We start from the raw sequence: 6,000 nt of genomic DNA, 5'->3' as shown, positions 1-6,000 counted from the left end.
ATTATTATTTTTTTTTTGTATTTCAGTATTTATAGTAACTCTTGTTGGCATGATGTATTTTCATGTGAATTATTTTGAGCAACAAAAATACTTTTTTCACATTGTCATATGCTGTGTTTCTGTGACTGTTCTCAGTAATTTCACCTACCATGCTCTTTATGCAGAACTACAGGATTACACAGTGGAAGGTCTCAGTGGTGATGGCTCAGCTTCCCCAAATCACTGAAGACTGTTCTAGATACAAGGACTGCCACTGAGCCTGAAATATCGTTACAGAAAAGGTTCACACACTGATTAGAGTGCATTAGTCTCAGCAAATAAGCTGGCAACTAATACATACATACACACACACACACACTTGTAGGGATATTTAAATAACTCACAACATGTCTGTTGACCCTGTCAAAGCTGTGATCAAGTCTGCAGGGCAGCGCCAACACCAACGTCTTTGCAGGACACAGTAGCCTGGACAGCTGTAACAGAATTGTTTTTTCTTTTTTTTCTTTTTACAGTGATTTTAAGTTCAACAGGCTAAAGGTTGCTCGACAATTTTGATGCTTGACAGAAATGTATTTTCGGCAGAAAAAAGTTTCACCCGTATGTCTTGCACTTGGACAATAGTGTTTTTTTGGTGTCATGGACACCGTCATATTTTGTTGTGCGATGTAATTGAGTAGTGTTAGCAACTCGCCATGAAAATTGTAGTTTTCATTTAACTTCCTTATTGATATTTTGATCTGTAACGTTAGGTAACGTCCTTAATGAATTATTAATTAAACACTCCAGGCTGGGATGATAAAATGCTAATCTTACTAAACAAGCCAGCTGGAGGATAGCATCTGGTTACCATGGCTGAATGACTGAAACCTTTTGTCGAAGCATAAATTGAAAATGTTGCGGTACTCTTTAATTTCTGTCTAGTGACGCTTATCAAAAGTATCGACCAACCTACCATCAATCAGCCTTAACAGTAATAAACAGTAAAGCAACATAAAATGTCAAATCTCTCAGGTTCCAAGTCTGAAGTCTGTATCAATCCATCAATTTTGAAGTGAATCCTTTGTACTGGTCCTGTTGAGAAACAAGTATGTTCATGAGAGTTGGTGTGACTTGCTCGCACCCACAAAATCTGTGCGTTATTGGAGTCTGGAAGGAAATGGTCAAAAATAACAAAGGAGTTCTGTGAATCTGCTCTGCTGCTCACAACTGCTCTTTCTCAACAGCTGGATGTGCATCTCATTAAACTGAAACTGGATTGCAAGAACAGAATTTGAATTGTGAGAACTTAATGTGGAGAGAGTTGAGCTTTCATTGAGCATCAAATACAGTACAGTTTCAGAGCAACTGAATTCAATTTCATAATATTACATTCAAGTGCACTGGAATTCATTTCCAAACTAATAACTTCAATTTCGTGTTACGCTGTTCAGATTCAGTTTTTAATGCAATGATGCAAACTGAGCAATTCAAATTCAAATAAGATAATAATTAATGATTCATATTGAGTTTCTACACATATTTCCACAAATATTGACACATATTTCTGCCTTTAGAGTTCCTTTAAGGAAATGCTTGACTGGAAGGAAGGAAGAAAGGAAGGTTTAATTTAAAAGAACACAGTGTCAGAGCAAGTCTAATTAATGCCTTAATGCCTTAATGACTTGATGCTCACTGTGAAGGATTACACAACCAAAGTTTCAAGAGATTTTATTTTGTACTAAAATTAACGAATGCCTCGAATGGTAGGGGGGAAACATTCAATTAAACTCCGTAAACATAGCAGCATTGTTTGCAAAATGCTTAGCTGTGATGGAAAGTGTTTTGTAGCAAATGAGCTGAAAGTTGAAAAACCCATTATTACCTGATTATTATGATCCTTCAGTTAAACCCTACTGTAGGTATCATTCTTTGTGTGGAGCAGTACACTCAGTACTGTAGATGGACTCAGGATGGATACTTTTTTATTTATTTTTTAATTTAATGTAGTTATCACCCACAGCACAATAGGTGACTATTGTACTACTATGTTTTTCTCTACTGCTTGTCTGAAAGCAGACATCAATAACAATGAAGTCAGACAGTTTCCTTGTGTATAAAGTTAAAACCATCGTGACTCAAGGTGATTGCCAGTCAGAGTGGCCAGTTCTGTATTCAGTCAAGTGCATCGACATAGACTCCTCTCTCCCCTGGCATTGAGAGAACTATACAGCTCAACATGTCTAGCTGCTATAACAATACAATATGACTAGCGCTTGCTGCAGTTCAGAAGTGCGATGTTTCTCTGCTGGAGTTGTTCTAAATGTTTTGCTCTCCTGGCAGGCTTCACGCAGGGCAAATGCAATTATTCAGCGATGGTCAGCGCAGGGTTATTTAGCTTGGACGGTTACAAAGTGAGAAATGTTTGGACACGGCTGGTCCGCGGGGTTTGTGTACTCTGTGTCCTCAGGGCTGCTGGATGCTCCTGTTAAATCAGGGATTTGGAGGGTGTTCGTTCACCTAGCCACATGTTACCAGTTGATACACAATGTGCCTTGTAGGCCATTTTACTCCCCTTCACGCTCCTGCACACACAAACAAGCAAACACACGCTTGCATATGCAGAGCCACACACATAAACATGCGCATGAATTCACACTCCATGAGAAGTCGAGTTTATGTTGTTGAAGAGAATTTTACAATGACGTCCTCTGTGAAATTATTCGGTGTAAAACTTGATTCCCTCTTCCTTCGATTTTTTTTCAGATCATTCTCAGGATGTGCAAAAAGGTCAGCACTGCTATCAACATGGTACTTTTCAGTTAATGCAACCAAATGCACAGCAGTAACAGTGTTCCAATCAACTTAAAACACAAAATTCCTGGTGCAGCGGGGTCTTGAGATCATTAACCTTTTGATTCTGACAGCTACTGTGGCTTACAACAGGTGGCTGATTGGGTTTGATAAACACTTCGGTATTTATGAGATGAACTGTGAGAAAAGTTGCAGGGAATACTAGAAAATGAAAGACACTACTATACTATAGAATAATATTCAGGTTCTAAAGTGGACATTGATAATAGTTGTTTGTTTTTTCTGTTATCATACTGTGCAAATAGCCCTACATAATGCATTTTTAATGTAAGTGATGGGAGACAAAATCTGTACTCCTCCTTCTGTAACAAAATACATTTAAAAGTTTATTTGAAGCTAATATGAGGCATCAGATGACCCAATTAGTCAAATCATGTTGGTATATTTTTTAAAGTTAGTAATTTTAGTTCCAGATTATTTCTTGTTGTTACTATCCTTCCACTGCATCTGAACAAGAAAACAGTCTGTTGAGACACGAAGAGGGAATTTTATATTAAAAAGACTAACTGTGGAAAATATCCCCTTTATTTGACTGACTAAGACAGCTGGAGCCTCATATTACCGTCAGATAAACTTTTCGGATGCATTTTTGCAAAATATATAAACTGTGGGTTTTGTTCCTCATCACTTACATTAGGAGGGGATCCTCTAATGGTAGTATAAGGCAGTAGAAACAGGAAGAATTATTACAGCCAACAAAACCTGTTTCAATGTTAATATAGGCACCAGACTATTATTATTAATAAACCACAGTGAATGGTTAGAATGGACTGTTCGAGTAACATGGCATGTTGTTAAAAAGCTGATTTTAATGGGTGTCAGAGCCTTTATTGGGTTATAGAAAAAAATAAGACTACAATTAAGAGAAAACACTATGTATAAGAAGACAGCGAGACAGATAAAGTTTCTAATCAGTAGTTTACCCACTATTGTATTTTATTGCATCTTTTCTTTTTTAATCTAATTTAACAAAAATGATGCAAAGTATTTATGACTTGCAGTAAGAATTGTGTTATTTTATATAGCTGACAACATTAGGCCATCATTGTGACACTTCACGTTCTATTGTTGTTTTGCAGTGATACTGGAAACTACAGCAGGCTTTTAAATGAAAAGTTTGCATAAATAATCAATAAAAGATGAATGAGTAACACAGGGGGACAGACAAACAAACGCAACAACTGTACAAAGCAGTGCAATCCTGCACAACTGGTCTCTCTGCAATAAAGCCCCATATCGGCCTGTTGTTTTGGGTTACATCATACTGTACAGGTGTTGCTTTTATTCCATTGATCCTCAGTCCTCTAAACTGTGCAAATAAAATACCATTCTTTCAGTGGATGCCATCACTGGATGAGATCCAATATTTTCATCAAGAGGCTCAATTTAATTCTGGCTGATTGTCCAAAACAGACCACAGTACAGACACACACACACACACACACACACACACACACACACACACACACACACACACACACACACACACACACACACACACACACACACACTGCAATTCAGATAATTCAGAAGAAATAATGACAACCGGTTCTGTCACACCATATTCTGCGGTCTAGTTTGTCGGTGCCAGACTGAAGACATTGTCCTCACCAGAAAAGCAAAAATTATTTAACTTTCCAACACAGACAAGTCAACAATCACACCCATTTTTTTGACAAGTGAACATACCTTTATTCACCTGGCTAAAAAAGTGGGTGTCAGTAAGTTGACAGGGTTGGAACTTTTCTTTCAAGCTCTATTTTTTTCATCAGAAAGCTACTTCCATCGCTTTTCATGTGTTCAGCTGAGTGCAACACCACAAACGCCTTCAAGGAAGAGACTGTCATAAAACGGGTGCCAATAGCCTCATTTGGACAACTCATTACATTGTTGTCGAGGGTTTTGGAGGGAGATAAGGGAAACAGTCATGAGGCTATAAAGGCAGGCCTTTTGCCCTGTCTTCAAGTGTGGCCAACTGGAGCAGATGTAAACACTTGCACAGTGCCTTATGATATGGTCAGATGACATGTTGTATAAACTAACTTGATAGATGCATACTGAACCCTTTAGGGTAGAGGTCAGGGTTGGACAAGTGTGGAACAATGATCATTTCCGACCTCGTATAGTGGTTACATTTAATCATAACAACTATACTACTTTACTGTTAGCCCAGTAAAGTATCAAAGTTCATTCTTGACTTTGGAAACAGTAGTTTGACAAAATAATCTTAGCCCAAAGTTCATTTTCTTTAGAAACTTAAAGCGTTTTCATGCATAAACTTAACTATATCTTAAACATTGAGGTGGTTGATCAGAAAATCATGACATACCTAAACTTATAACTACATTTCTGTAACAGTTTTGGAGGGCATCCTGACAATACTGAGTGGCTACCTTCATCGTCATGGTTACTATCAAAACCACAGGGCTTAGGGAACGATAGCAATAAAAAAAAATGTAAACGGTTCCGAGTCATAGTTGGAAATGTGACATTCGCCATTGGAAACAGAAAATGAACTGTGGCTTCCTGTTGCAAAGTTCACTGTTGGGTTAATACCTCTACCCCACTTCCTCTGAAAGAGGAACATTGTTGACATACAGTGTATATAAGTCATCTGAGCTGTGCCACTGCTCTGGGTCATATTTACTTTGGCAACTGGAAGCCATCTATCATTCAAAACTATAGGCCTTTTGTGGGTGACTGACTTTACAACCTATTGTTTTCTTGGGAGGACAATCTCTGGAACTCCAATTACAACTCTCTGGTTTAGAGCTGAGAAGAGTGACAAAAATGTCATTGATTTTTGTCCTAAACAGTGGCAGTAGATGTCTTAATTTCATGCCATCCAATTAGAGAGAGTTTTCATTTATTTATTTTTTTATAGCAGCATGAAGTCAAGACCTCCACTAAATATTGCTCTTCATTTGTTACTTCCAGTTAGGCTTTGTGACAGTTTGGATGGACGCCCAGCAGCACAGTGAAGTTCTGTCAGTGAAGCAATGAAGTGCACTTGCGGGTTTCTGGTCTGGTGTGTCACAGGGGTTTTACTGCAAAGGCTTACTTGATAAATCGCACACAAACTGAATCTACACATGTCCACAATGTACAGGTAACTTCAGGCAGTATTTATACAGAAATAGAGATTCACCG

The sequence above is a fragment of the Scomber scombrus genome, chromosome 10, assembly GCF_963691925.1.
Source record: "Scomber scombrus chromosome 10, fScoSco1.1, whole genome shotgun sequence".
Classification (NCBI taxonomy): Eukaryota; Metazoa; Chordata; class Actinopteri; order Scombriformes; family Scombridae; genus Scomber; species Scomber scombrus.
This window is presented reverse-complemented; position numbering follows the sequence as displayed.